Genomic DNA, 21,863 nt, shown 5'->3' on the forward strand with positions numbered 1-21,863 from the left:
CCTTAGGAGGTTCTAGGCAAACCACGAATCTGATCCCAGGTTGGCCTCGTGCTCAGGTGACCTGGGCATGGCTACAGTGATGGCCAGCACTGACATTTTACTGGTATGTGCTTTGTGCCAGACACCTGGCATATCCTCTCCCCTCTGTCTCCCAGAAAACCTTGGGGAGGAGGATGAGAAGTCCAGTAGACATATTCAGAGGCTGAGGCTGTGACTCTTGGGAGGAGAGGGTTCAGCACGCCTAGCATCAGGTCATACAAAGGTTAGCTAACAAGAGTGCCACTTTATCTTGCCCCCTTTCTCCATCCCCCAGCTAGGGGCTGTGGGAGGACTCACCCAGCAGGCCCAGTGGCCTGGAGCTGTGACCTGGAGGAGCTCTGCTGCGTGACTCCAGGACCTGGCCTCAGGGGCCTCCTTGCTGGGGTGGGGTGAGGCATGGGTGGGAGCTGAGGAGGGGTGCCTCTGCACCCCAGGTGCCCATGAAAACAACACGATGCCCTTCTGGCCTTCCATACTGGTAATCAGAACGATCATAATACATTAAGTGAAAGAAGGCTACTACAAAAAAACACTTTGGACCGCAATTTCTCTCTATTACACACACTTGTTTCTGGAAGAAACTGGAGAGCAATGCATCAACCTGTTAGCGGCGGTTATTATTGGACGTCTTTCTCTCATAAAATGTTTCCTTTTACTTAGCTACAATTTCTAATTTTTATACAGAAGCTATGATTACTTGTGTCTTACAGGAACGGAATTTGCAAGCTCTTGAGTGTTACCAAGTTGGGGGCTGCGCCCCTTCCTGGGTGGGCGGGGATTATCTGCACAAGCAAAGGAGTGGGCGCCAGCCCCGCCCTCCCACCTGCCCGCTAGGGTGCGGGGCGGTGGGGCGATGAGGCGGGGAGGAGGATGGGGTTCGGTCTTCCCAGAACCTACGTGTGCGGCGCTTCGGAGCCACGCGCGTCAGTGTCAGGGCCGAGTGTGGCCCGCCGGCGGAGGGTGCGCGCCGGGGTGGGGGGGGCGGGCGGCTGAGTCTCCAGGGCCGGCGCAGAGTGGGGGCTCATTGCGGGCCGGAGGAAGAGCCGGGGTGCTCCCGGGCGGGAACGGAATCCTACAGGCGGCGTTGCCTGGCCGCCTGCCTGGTTCCCGGGGGGCTGGGCGGGGTCTGACTCCCCCTCGGGGCTTCTGTTCCTTAGATCCACTTTCCGGACGTGGAGTGGGTCGAGTGGGCCAACAAGGTAAGGCAGGGGCGGCTGGAAGGTGGCGGCGCACGCGTGGACGAAGGCTGCCCTGGCAGCAAGGGCCCATGAGGGCCAGACAGAGATGCCCCGTGGTCTCTGGAGTGGTGGCCTGCCTGCCTCTCGCCCTTCCCGTCCTCAGGGTTCTTCTCATCACCAATGGAGTTTCTTCTTTTCTTTTTAAAAAAATGTCTTGCAAAATTAATGCAACATTTTACAAAAATAATTGCAAAATTAATGCATGACCCCAGCAGAAAAGTTAAGAAAATAAAATGCAGCCCGTCAGTGGCCCACCAGGCAAAGTGCAGTGCTTTCTGGGGAGGCGCAGGCAGTTATCTGACAACTGCTGGATTTCTCCTGGTTCCCAGCTCACATCTGCCACTACTGGCTGTACAGCCTCCTGCCGGTTGCATAACTCTCAGAGCTGGTTCCCTCTTCTGGCAATGGGAATAATTATGGTCCCGGCCTCGTGTGATCGTGTGAGGATTCATGAGGTAATTAATGCACCACAATGCCCAGCACGTGTGAGCGCTAGGGCACGCTGTCGTCATCGTATGTCCGCCTGTAGGTCACGCAGGGGAACTCCCTGTGGGCCGTGGTGTCAGATGCCCCAGGGAGAGAGACTGGGCTCTGTGACCCCAGGTCTGGCCTCTCTTACAAGTGAGAAAACAGTCCAGCCCCCACCTGTGAAGACTCCTCCATTCCCCCTCAGGTCTCCTGACTTAAGACTGTTCTGGATAGAGGCTTAGCCCGTAGTAGGAACGACATAGGTTAAGGCATATGAAAGGACTTTCTGATGATTTTTGGTCTGAGTTTGCTATTCTCATGTTACCAGAAATGTCATTGCCAGGGGGGTCAAAAAATGTCCCGAACTTCTGGGTGAAACTTGGAGGACGTAGGTTACTACTTTAAGAGGAGTGACTGATTTCAGTGGGTCAGCGCAGGGCCCAGGACCTCTGAGACAAACCTGTGCCGTGCCCCCAAAGTTCAGTTCTTGTGCACACATCAGCTGGTTCCTGGGCCCCCCCAACACACCCATCGTCCCGGCGCTGACACACAGAGGCCCACACAAGGGCGTGGACATATGACCATGGGGTTGAGGCTTCAGCCCTCAGCTCAGGGCACAGATGGCAAAGCAGCTGTGCAGATGAACCACACGCCAGGGAACGAAGTGTGTCCCACTGAGCTTTGTATTCCAGAGGCACTTGGCAGATGATAAACCCGCAAAACAGGACCAGCCCCTAGAGAGGCCCCTGAGAGAAATGGGGGCAACGAAGCCCTGAAACCTCACTTCTGGTTCCTCCGATCATGTCTTGGGGAAGAGTGAGGTGCATCTTTACACTAAGACCCAAGTCTGCGAGAGGGAAGAGGGAGAAACCTCTGGCCCAGACAGACCCTATCAGCTAGCCACTCCTCCCTCCACGCCTCTCTCTGATCACCATCTCCTGCCACCCTCCTCCCCAGGTCCCACGCTTGGGTGTCAGACCAGCGCCAAGAGTTATTCTGCTGCAGAAATCAGCTGAAGGCAGCCTTTTCTGATTGCTAGAAAAAAATTAAGTCCACAGGAAACTATTAAAGTTTCTCTTCTGTTATGTTTTTTTCTTAAACTCCTGGCACCCGCTTCCTGTTTACATGACAATGTCAAGTCAGATAGTTTATGTTTTAGTGCAGAACTGAAGGGCTATCATAATATTAAGCTAGTGAATGACTATTCCATGGTGCTCTGCAAAATGGCACCAAGTCTCCGTGAGACAGGTGCAAGAGTGGCAACCACTGCTACAGTTGTCCAGTGTCTGGCGGACAGGTGTGTGGGTCGATGGGCATGAGGGTGGGGAGGCAGACAGATGGCACTGCACTGGAGAGGCCAGGGGCCCCGGCCCCAGGGCCAGGTGGTCCTGGGCAGCTGTGGGTCTGGGGTGGGGGCACAGATCTGACTACCAAGGGTCTCTTCTTGTCCCTACAGATCATCTCCCAGACATGGCCCTACCTGAGCATGATCATGGAAAACAAGGTCTGGGAGAAACTTGAGCCTAAGATCTGGAAGAAGAGCACCCACCTGAGGACCTTTGCCTTCACCAAGCTCTACTTTGGTCAGAAGGTTGGTAGACTTACTGTGCAGTGTTGCCTCCGTCCCCAGCCCCCACCTGCACCTCCCAGCCTCTAGACCTCAGGGCAGACCCCTCATCCAGAGTCCTGCCACCACCCTCTCAGCAGGTCCTAAGGAAGCCTGGCTCAGAGAGAGCAAAGAGAGGTGGGAAATAATTCCACTTTTCTTAAACAAAATTTTGAAAACATGCTCTGCAGTATAAGCCAGCTGGAGCCAAAGATGGGCAAGTCACACTCCCTACCCTCAGGTGGGAAGAACACACTCTCATGGTATGAGATAGTGCCTCAGAGCAGCATGTAACTCTCTGCTGACTGGATTCTGGCAATCAAGCCAATCAATGTGCTAGGCCACACTAGTTCCGTGAGGATAATAGGTGACCTATGATAAAAGAAGCTTGTGTGTAACCTATCTGACATCATGTCCCTACTTTAGACTGAGTTTCCTATTCCACCCTCTTGATCCACTCCACCTGCCCCCAAGGACCCCATTGATGTAAGTCTTGTCTTGATCATCTGAAAATGCAAATGCATCCCCTGGCAGAGGACCATTGTGAAGACGGTAGGTCAGAGGCACTGGCTTCTGGTCTGTCCTGGAACAAGCAGGTGTCAGGATGCGGGCCAGCCTGCAGAGAGCTGTCTGCTCACCCTGGGGCATGTGCCTGGCTCTGAGCTGGGGGTGGACCAGGCATGCCTCAGCCCTGAAAACTGGTTTGTATCCCTCTGCCTCTGCCAGGACTAGCTTGTCCCAGTGTCTGCTGGTCCATTTGTTCATTCCCTGGTTCATTCACCTATGACTTAGTGAGCACAGCTGTGTGGAAGGCACCATGGACAGGAGGGTGTGGCTGTGCCCCTGCCTACAGGAAGGTCACTGTCCTGTTGCGGAGGCAGACCCATAAACTGTGGATGACAACATGGCGGTGTATGCGCTATAGTGAAGGAATGCATGAATTCAGGAGTGGGGGAGTAGTCAGGGAAGACTTCCCGGATAGCATGATGGCTCAGCTGGCATTTGAGGATTTCATTAGCCTGAGAGCACAGACTGCTGTGTCTGAAGCAGACCCTGCTCAGCCGGGCCGCTTGCCCGGTAATAATGCCTGTGGGATGTGCTGCTGCTAGAAAGTCATCCCTTGCCAGCAGTAGAATCAGGCCTAGAGGTGGCTAATCCTAAGGGATGATTTTTACTATGTCAGGAGAACCCAGGGGGCCCAGCAGGCTGACCAGATGCTCCAGCCCTGCAGAAATACCTGACTCCTACTCCTGGCATTCAAAGCCCTCTAAAGTCTGGCTCCTCCCACCCAGCCCCACCTTGGATCTCCCATCCCCCTTCCTTCCTCCCCTCTCCATTGGTGGGGGGGATCATGAGGACTTCTCAGTGACCTTCCTGGGCTCGGCCAGGACTCTGTGCACTCACTTTCCTTCACATCCCATGAGTGTCCAGCTCCTAATTCCTGTGCCCATGCCCAGGTCTGCTCTTGCCGTGATGACCTTGAGCCAGTGACTTAACCTCTTGGAGCTCCAGTGTCCTCGTCTGTAAAAAGAAAGGACCTACTTCTAAGGGTGGTTGTGAAGTGTGACTAAAAGGCCTGGCCTCAGGGCCACTCTGCTCGGCTGTGTGAGCAGTGCTCTGAGTAGGACACTGGGGGCCAGTGGGGGCCAATGTCTAGCCCTGTGCCCTCACCTAACAGCCCTGGGCCAGGGCTGCCCCGCCTGGCACAGAGCAGCTGCTGTTGGTGGTCACCCCCTCTCTGTGCTGTGGGCTTCCAGGCAGCAGCCTTCCCCAGGACCCAGCTCTGTCCTCGGTGCCCAGGAGCAGGCTGCAGGGGAGTCAGTGGCAGTGCCCCACACCCCAGGCGGCCCCTGGCTTTTCTGAGTCTAGTGGCCCTGGAAGCCAAAGCAGAGTCAGGCGCTGTGCAGTCTGCAGCTTCTGTAATTCTGGGGTCCCTTTTAAAGAAAAAGAATCTAAAACTTAAAATGTAAAATTAGCACAAAAATGAATATTAAAGATGAGAAAGAATGAGAAAACAAATCACAGCAAGCTATACATTTTAAAAGCTGATAGATCATACATATCACCAACTCTGGAAAACTATAAAATAATTTTAATTAACTGCTTGACATGTCCCTGTAATGTTTATTTTCCCTGCAATTTTGACTCCCCACTCTTCGATAACATTTTCATGTGACAAGGCATTTGTAAGTATCACTTTCTGTGGAGAGAGTAGAAAGATAATAGGATCTCTCTTCTAGTATGGTTGATTGAATTACTTTCTCTAACATTTTATTAGGAAAAATTTCAAACACACACAAAAATTGAGAGAATTATGCAGTGAACCATCTGGAATGCACCACTTTTAACGTTTTACTGCATTTGCTTTTGTACATATCCATGCATCTAGCCTTTCGGCATCTTTTTTTAAATGCATATCACCCCTAACCACTTGAGCATGCATATCACTAACTCAAACTCAATTGAAGTTTATATTTTTATTCTGGATAAATAATAACCAGATCCCACTTCAGTGCCATCCGACACAAGGAGAAGAGTCTGGGCAGAGTAGGGGAAGAAAAAGTACCTCAGAGCTCAGCCCTCAGGCCCACAAGCTGGGGACAAGGGTCAGATCCAATCGGCCAGGGACCCTGCCCTCTCCCCTGCTGTTAGGGAGCCGACTCCCCATCTACCAGAACCCTTTAAATGCCTTCCCCTCCAGGAAGCCTTCATTAACAACCCCCACCGACCCCGCACTGGGTTGGGAAGTGTTCCTGATGTTCGCATAGGTTGCACTCATGCCCCCTCCATTGTCCCCTCTGCCACGCTATGAGCCCCTGAGGGCAGGCTCACCCATCTTGCCTGGCACAGAGTAGGTATTCAGTAAATATCTGTGGTAGGAGAGAGAATGAAGGGTGCACATTCTTGGAAGGGAAGTGTGAGGGTGCCCAGGACAGATGGGCTGCACATTGGAGTTCAGTGCTTGTGCCTCAGCCCAGGAGTGCAGGGGTCAGGTTGTCGGGGACAAAGCCCAGTGCTGGGTGGGGGGGCTGGTAGTTGTCCCCCACTGCAAGACCCCTGCTGACCAGCCCTCTGGCATCTCTTGCAGTGCCCCAGGGTCAACGGTGTCAAGGCATACGCTGACAAGCACAACCGGAGATGGGTGGTGCTGGACCTGCAGATATGGTGAGTCCTCCCGCCTGGGGGCCAGGCGCAGTGTGCAGGGGAACACTGTGGGAGCAGCCAGTGTGAAGGGGGGTAGCACATACACTCACAGCACACAAACCCTCTGCCCCTGTGGGGTGGGGAGTAGTGTCGGGAGAATGGATGGTCGCTCTCTGACCCCTCAGCCTGGACCTGGCTTCTCCCATCACACCAGCAGCCAGCATGCTCTGGGCACCAAGGCCCAGGCAGCAGAGCTTTCTTGGAGGCCAGGGCCAGGTCACCTGGAGGGCCAGATCAGCTGCTCCTGGGAGGAGGGAGCAAGAGGGAGCCCAGGGAGCTCCAAGCACAAGCTAGGAGAGGCTGGCAGGAGAGCTGGCTCTGTGGCTGCTCAGGACCTAGAGGATGCAAAGACACAGGAATACTAGTTCAGTGGGTTGGGCATGGACATCCCTTTGGAGTGAAGTTCGTAATAGGCTAGAGTAGGAGAGAAGGGAGATTGAATCCAGGAAGTCTTCCTGGAGGTGGTGAGATTTGAATTGTACTTTAAGGGACCAAGGTTCAACTCCCAGGTTCCAGAATGCTGCCATTCCTTTCCAGTGCCTCATATTTCCTGCCTTTGGTCTAGAGGCTGGCACTGAGAGCACCCTGGGAAAACGAGTCAGCTCGGGAACACCCATCCTCCTTTGGGGGCTGGTCTCAGGTGTGATGGATACTGGGCACTCCTTGCCCCAAGGCTCTGCCACAAGATCATATGAATAGTTGGGGCACATCAAGGTCAGCTGACCCAGTTTCCTAGTCGGCTCAGGCAGGCCCTGGAGGGCCCAGGTCACCCTTCCCGCCTTTCCAGGGTTGCTGTGATATCAGGCTCCTCTGCCTGTGCCCCACCCTCCCCCTCCCCTTAGTCTTCCCCTTCAGGCCTTCAGCAGGGTCTCCTGATCTTTGCCCTCAAGGATACCCATTGTGGGCTCCCTGTGCCCACCACTTGGCAAGAGCCGCCAGCTGGACTCAGTCTCCTGAGACGTCGTTACCTGTGCCCACCTCCACTGCCCCAGCAACCACCTGGGTGCAGGGCTAGATGTCCCCAGGGAAGAGACCCAGGCAGAGACAGGGCAGGGGCCCAGCGATGGCAGAGGGGTGAGCAGTGTTCACCAAGAGCCCTTCACATCTGGGGGTATCATGGGGCACGGTGGTGCCCAATCACTGCCGTCGTGGGCAGAGGGGGAATGGGACATCAGGTGCAGGGGCCCAGGGGTTGGGGGAGCTGCCTCCAGGGGTCGGGGTCAGTGTCTGCACAGAGTGGAGAAAGGCTGAGCATCGTAGGTAAGTTGTATCAGGGTCAGCAGCTCCGGGTGGGTTTCTGACCTCCCTGAGTGGCTGACCTGCCCCTCCTACCCGCCTTCTCTCCCCCTGCCCACCCCAGCTACATTGGGGACTGAGATCAGCGTGGAGCTGCAGAAGGTGCAGGCTGGCGTTAACGGGATCCAGGTGGGTGGGGCCAGTGGTAATGCCCTTGCTTCCTGCCCCTGGGGTCAGGACAGGGCAGGAGGGAGCAGGCTCATGCAGAAGCAGGTTGCCAAAAGGGGTAATGATGCCGCACACAGTGGGTCTCCAGGCCCGAGGTCACAAAGCCAGAATGTGGGGGCTGGTCTTCACCAACCCACTGCTCAGCCCTAGAGACTTGAGCTACCTGGGAAAGGGTGTGGTTCTGTTTACAGACTGTTGTGGTGCCAGTGTTTGGGAACCAAGTGGATTGAGGAGGTGGAAATATCTTGTGGCAGGAGGAGAGGCACTGATTTAGAGCCAGAAAGTGCTCCTGGGTCCCTGCAGGCTGAGCCGGTCTGAAATGTGAGCCTGGCTGTGTGCACCCTCTTGCCAGCTCACCAGCAGAGGGCAATAGGAACAGCTCATGGCCCCTGGGTAGCCAGCAAAAGGGTGGCGGTGTGTGCGGGTTTCTGCACCCCAAGTGTGGACCCTGCTGTGACAGAAGGTTGCTCTTACATTTGGGAGAGGCATAGGCCCTGATGAGACAGCAGTGGCCTCAACTGAACCCAGCAGGTACGAGAAGGGAGGCTGAGATCCCTCACGGGGACCCTCTGTGCCATTCCAGCTACAGGGCACACTTCGGATCATCCTGGAGCCCCTCCTGGTGGACAAGCCCTTCGTGGAAGCTGTGACCATGTTCTTCCTTCAGAAGCCAGTGAGTCCCAGGGGCAGGAGGCAGGCCAGCCACTCCCTGTGGTAAGCACTCATCTCCCAGGCCCCAGGCACTGGGCTCGACCCAAGAACGGACACTGCCTAAGCCACCTGGACCTGACCACTGCACACCCCTTGTCTCACAAAATCGAAGGCAGCCTGAGGAGCTCGACGCTGCTCTCCCCGAGAGCAGGGAACAGCTCGGAAGTGGCTCACAGGGCACACCGGTGGTCTGAGTAGGGAGGCGTCTGTATCTCAGCTGCTCTGAAGTGAGGTCAGCCTGTGGCCGTATGTGGTGGCCCACTCCTGTGGTGGCCCTGGCAGGGAAGCCGCAGGCCTGGGAGGGGCCCTCACTGCCTGACACCCCTGCAGAGGACTCCCCCAGCAGGCTGGGTTCTCCATGCATGTGCCTGGCAGCGGGTTCTCAGCCCTGTGCTTCTGGCTCCTTGCAGCCTAACAGCCTCCCTCTGCTCCTGCAGCACCTGCAGATCAACTGGACAGGCCTGACCAACCTGCTGGATGCACCAGGCATCAGGTAGGTGCTCAAGAGTGGTGGATGGTAAGCAAGGGGCCCTCAGGGCTGTGCAGTCAGTGACCGGAGCTGCCCAGAGGCTTGCCCTCCCTCCCAGCTCTCTGCGAGAGGACTGGGGTAGGCACCAAGCCCTGTCCCCTGCAGAGGTAGTGTTGGTGTGTTTGGAGGGGGAGTGGAAAGCTAACAGTGCTGGCTGGCCTCTATGAGCAGGCACTGTGCCCAGCACACTTGTGTACACGCACGTGGTGTGTGAGCAGGGGCAGGGTACTCTTGTAGGATGATATGTCCCATTGGAGGCCATGAGGGCTACTGGGACAGCACAGGCTCAGGAGCCAGACCCAGCCAGACCAGGCTCCTGACTCTTGTCACTTAATACCTGTGTGACTGTGGACAAGTTATTTCACCTCTCTCGGCTCTTCCTCAGTAACAGGGGATCCTGGTTCCTTGATGACAGGTCCCTGGGAGAACACGTGTGTGCGCAGGGCCCAGAGGGTGTGGGCACCTGAGTGTCTTCCTTTCATCTGCATGCCACCCCCTCCTGACCCAGGTGTGGGGTGAGAAGCCCACATGGCCTTCCCCGACCTCTGTCACACACAGGCATGGGAGAGGGCGGCCGTCACAGCAGAGGCCGCTGAGGAGGAGCTGGCCTGGGAAATCTCACCTTCCTGGGGCCAGGGAGGGGGCTGTGCTCAGAGCCCGGAGGGAGGGACAGCTGGTGTAGCCAGGACAAGCCCTGGCCGGCTTCCCAGGCTTGGGCAGCCACACCTGCCCGCAGGGAGAACCACTCGCTCACGTACTGAGGACATTCCCACTGATCTTGGTCCTCCGGATGTAGAGAATCCAGTCATGCACTTTTTTCATTCAAAAAGTACTCAGCACCTGCTGTGTGGCAGTTGTCCTAGGCTATGTTCCTGTCCCTCTCTGGGGAGATGGAGTCGGGCAGTAAACAAAGAATTTTGATGGGACAGATATCAGGGAGTGGAAGGACTACAAGGGAAAACCCTTGCCCAGCATTTACTGTGCCCTAGGCTCTGTTTGCAGCACCTTACACACACCGGCTCATCTCCATAATAGCCCTAGGAGGAAGGCACCATTATCCTTATTTTAGAGATGAGGAAACTGAGGTCCAGAGAGGATGGCAGCTTACCCAAGGTCACACAGCCCATGGGTGGAAGAGCCAAGATTCTAACACAAGCTCTAGGCTATCACTCTTAGCTACCAGGCTGCGGTGCCTCAGAGAAGAGCAAAGCAGGACCTGGTCAGTGGCTGTCAGAATATATGCCCCCAGCCAGGCAGGCCAGGGTCAGGGCTGCGCTCTCCTGGGCACGGACCAGCCCACCAAACTCTGCTCCAGGGGCTGGGGGTGCATGCAGCCTGGGGGAGGTAGGGCCACCCCTCCACAAACGGTCGTGCCCGCTGTCCCCAGCGATGCATCAGACAGCCTGCTTGAGGACCTCATCGCCACCTACCTGGTGCTGCCCAACCGTGTGACTGCCGGTGAAGAAGGGGCTGGACGTGACCAGCCTGTGCTTCCCTCTGCCCTGTGTGAGTACCACAGTGACCACAGAGGCTGGGCCTGGTGTTGGGGGACAGGCAGGCTAGAGAACAGAATGCATTCTCAGATGGCACCCCTTATTTCCTCCCTGGGAGGGCCTGGTGCCCCCATTTTATAGGGCAAAGACTGAGTCTTGGGAAGGCTGAATGACTACTCCAAAGTCACCCACCTGGGGAGGGGCAAAGCCCAGATGGCATTCCTTGCTGGATCCTGGTTCCACTGTGCAGGCTGGGTTGGGGATTGTTGGCAGCCACCGCCACCCCCAGAAGGTCTAGGAGCCTCCCATCCTCCCTTCAGGGATGTGAGGCCCCACTGACCCCATCACTCGGTGGGAAGAACCCTTGCCATCTGCTGGAAGGAGAATGCTCCCGGATGTGGGCTCTCCCGGGTGCTCAGCTCCGCCGCACGCTCCATTCTGGGCGCGGCTCAGGAGGCCCCCAAGCACAGCTACGTGGCCTCCCCACAGAAGGTGGCCTGGCTGTGGCCCAGCACAGGGGAAAATGCCCATTTCCCCATCAGCGCCCGCGAGGCATCGGCCTACTCAGGCTATGAAGGGTGTGGCCTGGGCCACCCGGGGAGGTAGAACCTATGTCATCTCAGCCTTCCCATGTCATACCACTACATGACTGGCAGCCTTAGAATAAAGATACAACACTGTTACTTACATCATAACCACTGAAAACACTCTGTCCTTAGGGTAAATTGACCATGTTCTTATAGTCCCAACTTCAATTTTAAAATCCATTTTAAATGCCACTCAAGATGTTCTGTCTAGTTGTGACCATTTAAACTCATTTGGAATAGTTCCTCTCTGTGTTTGTGAGAACCGGCCATGGATATTTGCATCGATTCCATTCCATTTAATATTTTTAGGATTTAATTTTTACCTTCTTTTTACAATCAAGTAAAATATTTGCATACTTCCAAAGTCCAGTGTTAAAAAACAAATTCTATTTTAAGGAGTCTGGCATAATCTCCACCTTCCCCCTACAAATAGTGGTTTATCCTTCCACTGTTTTCCATTATTTGTCTTCTAATATGAGCAGGTACATACATGTGGTTGTGTGTACAGCTCTGATTATAGTCAGAGTCCCCCTTTCTTTGAGGGATGGCAGGATGCCACAGTTTTCCCCACCTCACCTGTCTGACTTCATATGGTATGAGAAACCCTTTATATTTTTGCCAATATGCCTTTAGGGCTAGAAGTGGGATTGCTGGGTCAAAAAGTAAATGCAGGGTACAGAGAAGGGGAATGTAGGAGGAGAGTACCTCAGGTGGCCTGGTTGCTGCACAGCAGGAAATGGCTGCCCTTGAATAGGCCACTCCCATGGCAGGCTGGAGGGAGGGAAGGTCTGGAAGGCCAGGAATGTGGGTGGGCGCCACACTGCCGCAGATAGAGCCCGGGGCCCTGCTGTCAGGTGCTGTGTGGTCTTGGCCAGGAGCCTGCCCAGACTCTGGTTTGTCTCCCTGTCCAGACTACAGAGAGGGTGAGATCGGGCTGGGGCGTGTCCGATGGTTTCAGCTCTGACACTGTGGGACTTGCGGGCTGGCACAGCTCAGGAAGCAGCTGTGAACCCTGGGCTGGGGCATTTTCCAGGGAGTGATCAGAGTCCACCTGCTGGAGGCAGAGAAGTTGGCCCAGAAGGACAGCTTTCTGGGGATCCAGGGCAAGTCAGACCCCTATGCCAAGGTGAGCATTGGCCTGCAGAATTTCCGGAGCAGGACCGTCTCCAAGAACCTAAACCCCACCTGGAATGAGGTGTTTGAGGTGAGGGTCTCCTGGGCCACTCTTGGCTGCTCTTGATGCCCTCCAGGCTCCATTCTGGGTTGTGCTGGGCCCTGAGAAGGAAAGGCCTTGCCCTTGTGGGTCTCACATACCATACCCATGGGCCACAGGAGTGGACCAGGAGGACAGGCATGCTACGGTGGCCCTGTGGCAGGACAGCATCTCCCCAAATTCCTACCTCCCTGACCCAGCAGAGTCAGCTCTGTCAGAAGTCTCAAATCAGAGCAGAAAAGAGAACCTCAGAGGAAGTTCTGCCCCAGTCCTCTTGGTGTCCCCTGCCAGAGCTGGGCACCAGGAGCCTGAAGTTCTTTAAGTTGAGCCACAATCTTCATGCGAAATGCTCTGGAAGCTGCCAGCCCCAGGCAGAACACACAGCGGCCACTGCCCCTGAGCCCCACCTGCCATGGGCTTGCCCTGTCCTCCCCACCCTGCTGGAGAGGGCGTCACTCCCTTTCAGCTGGAGTTCTCCAAGCACTGAGGCCGGAACCTGCCCAGCCCTCCAAGCTGGCAGGTGGCAAGACTGGAATCTGGGCCCCGCTTGGGTCATGCCTGAGGTCTGCTTCGTTGGTTGTGGCCTGCAGGCTGTCACTTCTTTCCTTCCAGTTCATAGTGTATGAAGTCCCTGGGCAGGACCTTGAGGTGGACCTGTATGATGAGGACCCTGACAAGGACGACTTCCTGGGCAGGCGAGGGGAGGGCCCAGCTGGGCCTGGGGCCCTTGCTTCCATCACTCAGTGACCTCACTGGTCACTCTGACATGGTGACTATGTCAGGCACGCTGCCCCATCGTTCCACATTCTTACCACAAGCCTCCTTCCTAAATGTCTCCTGAGTGCCCAGCCCTGAGCTGAGCCCTGGGGTACAGGGAGGATCCCAAGGTTTGTGTCCCATGGGCTCTGCTTTCTGCACTCCTGATAATGTACCCAGAGTTCCCATTTGGAGCAGGGGGCATGGGTGGCCAGGTTCCCAGTGCCAAGGAGCCCTGGCCACTCGCTTTGGGGCAGAACACAGAAACTCAGGGCTGTGGGAGGACTGAAATGGCTGGGCTGGCTATCAAACCTTCAAATTTGCCCATCTTTTGGCCCAGCAGTCCCACTTCCAGGAGGTGTAAAATAAAAGCATTACTCCTGAAATATTTATTGCACAACCATCTGTGGTGGCAAAATGAAAAAGCTGAAAATAACATGAATATCCAGCCTCAGAGGACACTGAATGTTTGAATATATTTGCCGTTGCCAAACTACAGAATATCCTACAGCTTCTACAAACTAGTGGATCTGTGTGTAGGACCTGGAGGGTGTCTGTTACATATTTGTAAGTGGGGGGAAGCAGTTCAGAGTGAACTGTGCAGTTAGATTCATCTTTCCAGGGAGGACTCTTGCTACGTATGTTTGTATGACTGCAGAGAAAAGCATGGAAGCGGACTATTCACACTGCTCATCTCAGAGGCTGGGCTTAGGAAGTGGAAAAGAGTTTTGCTGAAATCTTTGTATTCCTGTATTCTTTAGCGTTCCATGAACATGTAATTTTACAAAGCAGAAAGAAAACGAGGTGGCAGGGGTATAATCTGATGGCCTAAGAAACAGCTCACTACCAGATGTTGCTTATCATTTTTATTTTTCATCTGAATGACAAAAGTTGCAAGTTTTGTAAAATGGTAGTTTAGAAGTGTTTGTGATTCGTGTTTTATGTAACTGATTTCAAGCCTATTTAGAGCTCAGGCACATTTCTCACAGTTACACAGAATTAACAGTCCCCTGGCTGTCGGGATCTTCCATTTGGGATGAGGTCAGGGTAGGTGGGAGGCACACTGTGCATGTGGGTGTTACCTCCTCTCACACACATGCCAATCATACTTGGAGACCACCTGGGGCAGTTTTGGAAATGCGGGGGGGGGGGGGGGGGGCATTTGGGATTGTCACAATGGCTATGCGAGGGGGTGTCACTGGCCTTAGAGAGCACAGGACAGGGAAGCTCAGTTCCTGCAGTGCCTGGGCAGCTTTGTACAGTGAGGAAGCACCCCACTCCAGATGCCAACAGCACATCACTGCGGAGTCCAGAGCCACGGCCCAGCCCACCTTGCCACCTGTTCCCCTCGGGGATCTCCTGCCACACGGGCAGCATGCCCATGGCCCTGATGAGTAGACAGCCCTTCCTTTGCTTGAGCTCAGAGTGGTCTCCCACTGGTTCCTTGGGGTGAATAAGATCCTCTGCCTTGAGGGCCCCACTCAAATAACTGAAAGTAGATTCCAGGATGGGCCTCTGCCTTCCACTTTCTCATTGCGGAGCTGATCCCCACTCCCTGTGCATTCCAGCCTGCAGATCTGCCTCAGGGGTGTCATGACGAACAGAGCGGTGGATGCGGTAGAGTTGGTGCCTGCAACCCCCTCCCGGTGGACATCACTATTTCCATCCCAAAGTGTAGCACTTCTGTCGTATAACCACCTCTGCCTGTCCCTCAAGCCCAGGGCCCACTGCCTAGGCTGGTTCACCTTTTCCCTGAAGCCCCTATTAGGGCCCCACCAGGTCCCAGAACTGAGCGGCCTGAAGGGGTCACTGGCCCTGCCCTCTACCTGAGCCTTTCTCCCCCTGCAGTGATTTGTCCTGAATGACACAACCAGGGGGCAGCTGCACCTGCGCCCGGAGTGGCTTTCACTAATCACTGACCCGGACGCTCTGGCCAAGGTGAGGGGGCTGTCCGGGCCTCCCAGCAGAAAGCAGGGGAGAACTTGTGGCAGGCCTGGCCCTTGGGCGGGCTGTGCATGTGGAGGGAGGGAGGGGGAACTTGCTTTCCTCCGGCAAGTCCTCCCGGAGAACATGCCCCTCAGCCCTCATCTCCTCCCGAGGCAGCTCCTGATTTGTCTCAGCAGACAGCCTTTGAGCATCTCCGCCGTCTTCAGGGATGACGGGACCCTTGGAAGCCTGTCAGCCTAGCTCATGGAGGCAGTCCACCTGTGTCTGACTTGAATCAGATATTCTGCAGTTTATCCTCAGCCTCCGAATGCTAGGTTGTAAGGGATCTTATGTCTAGTCTGGAATTCAAGGGCTGGCTGGCTTCCTCCTGCCATGAGTAGGCATCTCCAAAACCTGTCAGTCTCCTGCTGCTGGGACCCCTAGTGAGAGACTGTGTCTCCTTGTAGGACCAGAGCAGCCCTTCCACTGCCATCCTTGTGGTCTTAGAGAGTGCCTGCAACCTGCAGGTGAGTGGGGGCATGGCCAGAGGGTCGCACCCTGCCTTTTGCTAGCTCTCTCACATGGCCACCTGTTGCTCACTCACCTTATTCTTGTGCTGCAGAGAAATGCTTCTGACTACCTCAATGGCAAATATCGAGCCAAAAAGCTCTCCAGATTTACCAAGGTGTGTGAAGCTCTCCAGATTTACCAAGGGGTGTGTGTGTGTGTGTGTGTGTGTAGCTCTTCAGATTTACCAAGGTGTGTGAAGCTCTCCAGATTTACCAAGGGTTGTGTATGTGTGTGTGTGTGTGTGAGGCTCTCCAGATTTACCAAGGTGTGTGTGTGTGTGTGTGTGTGAAGCTCTCCAGATTTACCAAGGTGTGTATGTGTGTGTGTGTGTGTGTGTGTGTGTGTGTGTGTGTGTGTAGCTCTCCAGATTTACCAAGGTGTGTGTGTGTGTGTGTGAAGCTCTCCAGATTTACCAAGGGGTGTGTGTGTGTGTGTGTGTGTGTGTGTGTGTGTAGCTCTCCAGATTTACCAAGGTATGTGTGGGTGTGTGGGTGTGAAGCTCTCCAGATTTACCAAGGGGGGTGTGTGTGTGTGTGTGAAGCTCTCCAGATTTACCAAGGGGTGTGTATGTGTGTGTGTGTGTGTGAGGCTCTCCAGATTTACCAAGGGGTGTGTGTGTGTGTGTGTGTGTGTGTGTGTGTGAAAACTCGAGTGAAAGCAAGTCACAGCTCCTTTTCCCCAGAGTAAGCACAGCCTCCTGCCTTCTGGGAAGCCGTCAGTGTGCACACAGCCTGGGGATGGCAAGGGTTGCCTTTCTTCAAGACCACTATGTTCTGGGCACTGGGCTTGGTAACTCACCATCCCTCCCCCACATAGTCAGTATACCCGAGTCCCATGATGACTGGGTGTCCATTTTCACTGCCATTTTACAAAAGAGGACCCAGAAGGTTGAGTGCCTGGGTCACACAGCTACGGGAGGGGCGAGAACTTGACTCCACCCTGTCTGTCCCCACCGCTCCAAGGGACAAGAGCTTGTGCCCAGCCAGGCCCAGCTCTGGCCCCCTGTGTTAACGTGGGAGCTCCTCCTGGGCTCAGCCCCGTCCTGGGGCTTGCACAGTGATGGCAGCCAGGGCCCCTGGGACCACCAGGGTAGCCTCTCTCAGAGGGAAGCGACTGGCTGGCTTCTGGTCCCATATGCTTCTGGGGCCTGGGGCTGGTCTCTCAAGCTGACACTGATGGTGCCACCTTCATTGAGGTGGATTTTTGTCCCCTCAATACAGTCAGCAGAGATCCTTCTTCCTATGTCAAGGTGTCCGTAGGCAAGAAGACACACATGAGCAAGGTGAGCTTGGTGTGTAGCTATGGGACAAAGAAATGGGGGCTCCAGTCCTTCTCAAGGAGAGAAGCAAAAGAAAATTAGAGAACTGAAAAAGAGAACTGAATGCCTCGTAGGTGCCAGGACACAGTCCAGGCATTTTATATTAGTATTCAGAACAACCTCACAGAATAGTTTAGCAGCTCAAGAATCTGAGGGTCAGAGGTCAGTGACTTGCCCAAGGGCACATGCTGGATAGAAAGCAGCAGACCCAGGGCCTAAGCGTGGGTGTGGCTCCAGGCCCATGTCCTCCCACCCACCCGTCCAGCAGCAGCAACCCTGCGTCCCCTCCCTCCTGGAGGAGAGCTTGGAGGCTAGCATGACCTCCACCCCCTGTGGGACTTCCTGGCAAAGCTCTCCTTGCCCTTGAGTCTGGATGCCCGCCCTGGGCCCCCTGTAAGCTCCAGTGTGCATGCGTCTGACACCTGGGCAGACAGGAGGCTCCCTGTGGTACTGGGTGGCTGGAGTGAGACCAGAGGGTGCTGGTAGCCTCTCCGCACAACCTGACCTGCTGCCCTCAGACCTGTCCCCACAGCAAGGACCCCATGTGGAGCCAGGTGTTCTCCTCCTTTGTGCAGGATGTGGCGGCTGAACAGCTACGTGTGGAGGTTTGCCGGCAATCGTGCCCTGAGAACAGAAATAGGAGGCATCCGAGCCGGGAGGGGTGGGGCTTGGCCGGGCACCTTGAGCAGGTTCTCCTGGCAGGGAGGTCAGCCCCATGTCCCAGAGGGTACTGGCACCCCACATCTTCTTGAGGCCGTCACCTACGGTCACTGGGTGAGAGGTCGTGGAAGGACAAACCTTCAAGTCCCTCAGCTCTCCTGAGAAAGAGCCTTTCTGGCTGTGACACGGCACCCAGAGGCGGCCAGTGTTAGAATATACCCAGGACATTAGGGTGATGTACTTCTTTAAAAAAAAATTTAATCTGCACAAAATTAAAATCTGTGGGGGAGAGATGTTGTCTTTATTTTACACATGAGCAAACAGAGGTTCTAACAATGACTTGTCCAAGATCTCATGACCAATGAAGTGGTAGAACTGGGACCTTTGGGAGCCTCAGCTCTGGCTGGATGTGCTGTCTGGATGAGTGGCACAGCTCACCAGCTCCCAAGGCCCTCGGTATTTGAGGGACTTGACTCATATGGATCATAACTGCCTCTATCCCGAGTCACTCTTTTCCCCTGAAGATAGGAAGCAGGCCTGGTCCCATTACCAAGCTTTCAGAAAAGGACCAGAGGCCAGTAGAAGTACAGTATACACCTGCTGAACTGAACTCAGACTCGGCTGGGGCCCAGAGAGTGGTGGTGCTGCGTGTGGGGCTTAGTTAGCCTCTTGTTTTGCGACTGGTCTTGTGCCCAGGTGCTTGGATGATGACCAGGAGTGTGCACTGGGAGTCCTGGAGTTGCCCCTGTGCCAGATGCTCCCCCTGCACAGACCTCACCCTGGAGCAGCGCTTTCGGCTGGACCACTCAGTCCTGGACAGCCTCATCTCCATGAGGCTGGCGCTCCGGGTAACTTCCCCCTTGCCCCCAGGGTAGCGGGTAGAGCTCTGGCTGTGGAGCAAGATGGACTGCCCCAACACGGACCGCCTGCTGTGTGCTGGGAAGAAACTGGGAGATGGAGTCATATTTTTCATCAATTTTGGAGTTCTGTCAGCTATTCTCTCTTCAAATATTGCCTCTCTGGTTCTTTATTCCCTCCTCCTAGAACTCCCTCTCTGCTGGACCTCATTATCCCCTCCATGTCTTGACCTGACCTCACCTTCGTATTTTTTGCCTATTTGTGCTGCATGTTAATTTCCACAGACCGGTCTTCCAGACCACGAATTTTTTCTTAGGCTGTGCCTAATCTGCTATTTTACCTGTTCCCAATTTTTATTTCAGAAGCTATTTTTAATTTATAATTTTATCTCTTTCCAAATTTACCTTGTCTTTTTTCACTATTTTATTATCATATTTCTGTTTCATCTTTAATCATTTGAAAACACTCATTGTGTGTCTGTTAATTCTATTGTCTAAAGATCTTGGGAGTTAACTTTGATTTTGTTGTGTCTGTTGATGCTTCTTCATGGCGACTCATTTCTGCATCCAGTGACCTGGGTTTGCAAACATACACTCAGTGTTCCTTTGTGACCTGGATCAAGGTTATTCACTTGCTTTTGCTACAACCAGGCACTTCAGAGGGATTACAATCCTGTGTCCATTTTTATGCTAATTTTTTAATTTGGGGTTTCAAGAGCACAGAGGAAGTATAAATACTAACTCAAAAATCATAAGGTGCCATGTTCTCAGGAAACACAAATTCTCCCCAGACAGAGTACAGGCTGAGGTAGACACATTCCTTGTCACCTTTCTTGGCTGGTGGGTGGAATGTTTACCCCAGAACTATTTGTTCACTAAAGAGATCCCACCTTCATGGGTCTCACTTCAACTCCCAGCGTCACACTGACCCAAGGCTGATAAATGACCCTGAAAAACCTTAACCTTTATTTTTCAGTTTTCTCCTTTTTAACCCTAGGGTTTTTCTTACTTTCTTGTGGAGTTGGTTATGCATTTAAAAGACTTTCATTTTATTGGACATTCCTAATGAGGCTTTTCAGAATATTTTGGCTACCATATTGCTAGAAATGGAAGTCCTTAGGAAGGGTCTTGCTAATTAATGACTGAGGGGAAAGGGGCAGGAGAAACACAGTGGCTGAGGTTTGAAACTTTGGTGCTAGGAGCATAGGGGTGTGAGTGGCTAGGAAACACATTTCAGGGAAGGCAGTGGTGCATAAGGTGACGGCAAGACTGGAGGCATAGACCTGAGAGTCCTCGGCACAGAGTGCATCCTGTGAGGGGGCCGGGTCTCCAACCGCCACTGCGAGTATAGGGAGAGAAGACAGACAGGACTGAGGCTTCATGAAGACCCACTATTTGGGCAGGCGTAAGGGAAAAGACAAAGAAGCATTGGTCGGAGGGGGCTGGGGCAGAGAGTGGTTAAAAAAGATAGGGTCTGGAAGGAAAAAGATCCATTGGATTCAGCAGTCAGGAAGGAGCCATTTCTCAAAAGCTGAGTGCAGAGGAGGAGAAAGAGAAGTGGTAGGCCCAGCCCACAAACAACCCTGTCATTTGCTTGCAGTTCCTGCGTGTAGAAGAACGAGAGATGGGGAGCCCATACACAGGATCTGAAGCCCTAAAGAAAGGTCCTTTGTTCATTAAGAAGGTGGACATCAACCAGGGCTCCAAGGCCCCACACCAGGGAGAGGGCCCTGCTGATTTGCCAGGCCCTCCACCCCCTGCTTCTGATACCAAGGACGCCTCCAGGAGTGCCACGACAGCCACCAATGCCACCACTGTTGTCACTAAACCAATACCCCAGGAGGCAGGCCCAGAGCCCAAAGGCAAGGACAGTGCCAAAGGGTTCTGTGGGCCCGTGGCGGAGAAGAGGAGTTCATCCACCGTCTTCCTGACTGTCCCAGGCCTTCACCCTTCACTCTCCAGGGCCCATCCAGTCACCCAGACCTGTGAAATGCCCTGCTTCCCCGTTCGCATGGCCACCCAAGAGGCTGGCTCCCAACATGTCCTCACTCTGTCTGGCCGCCTCCTGCTTTGACCTGACAGATACCAGCCTCAACAATGAGTATGTACCTCTCTGCTTAATCTTTTCTAAAATCACCTGCATGAAAAATACCTCCCTGAATGGAAAAGCAGATGTGAGCTTACGTTTCTGTGCACATTCTGGCTTTCACATAACGGCTTCATGAGAGGCAGCACTGCGTGGCAGGAAGAGCAGGCACACACCAGACAGGTGGTGTGGCTTTAACTACATGCCAACCGTAAAACAGAGGCTATATTCTGGTTGGTATGTTCATTACAGCAGAAGCGTTTCCTGAGTTCTAAAGGATACTGGGATGGTATGGAAAGCTCAGAATGTGGAAGTCTGTGATCCACGGCTGCCATTTATTAAGTGGTCACTGTGGGCTTTGGATGTTGTTTCAATTTGATCTTCATGATAACCCTACAAGGCAGAATTCACTATCATAAAGGTCGAAAACTCACCCAAGGTCCCACAGGAAATCACAGAATAAAGGCAGACCCACTCCAGGGTTCAAGTCTTCCTTCCATGAGGTAGGATAATTATATATACATGCTGGATGGAACTGACTTCTGACTGAAAGGAACCTTACTGAGAATTATTAACCCACATGGGTCTAGGTTCCTAAAGCAGGGCATGTTTCTGGCTTGGGTGTGTGGGGTGAGACCAACACTTAGCATGAAAGAAAAGTGACAGGCCCTTTCTTTACAGAGGCGGGGAGCTCAGGCAGCAGGGACTGGGCGAGATTCAGCTCACTGTGCGCTATGTGTGTCTGCGGCGCTGCCTCAGTGTGCTCATCAATGGCTGCAGGTAAAGGGAAGCTGGAGCCAGGACAGGTCCCTGGGGAGCCATAGGTGGACAGAAATCAGAGTGGGGGCACGGAACAATGGCAGAGGCGGGCAGCCCTAAGGTAGATAAGTCACACACAGGGAAGGAGGGAGGTTGGAAGGCCTGCACGCTATAAGCACCAAGGTCCTCAGTGGTGCTGACAGGCTCCAAAGCCAAGGACTTCTTAGACAACCGCTGCAGAACTGGACTGGCTGGGAGATAGTGCCTTTCTCAAGTGGGAAGCTCCAACTCCCTTTACATATAAAGTACATGCTCTGCTCCAGACTTTGAAAAACCCATTCTTAAAACCATGCATCTGATGTTTTGTCCTCCAAATTCT

At 54.0% G+C, this 21,863-nt stretch overlaps 1 pseudogene; it reads left to right on the top strand.

Moving 5' to 3' along the window:
• The window catches only part of LOC118911350 (extended synaptotagmin-3-like), a 50,531-nt pseudogene that overhangs the window by 26,564 nt on the left and 2,104 nt on the right, over window positions 1-21,863 (top strand).

The sequence above is a fragment of the Manis pentadactyla genome, chromosome 1 (assembly GCF_030020395.1).
Source record: "Manis pentadactyla isolate mManPen7 chromosome 1, mManPen7.hap1, whole genome shotgun sequence".
Classification (NCBI taxonomy): domain Eukaryota; kingdom Metazoa; phylum Chordata; class Mammalia; order Pholidota; family Manidae; genus Manis; species Manis pentadactyla.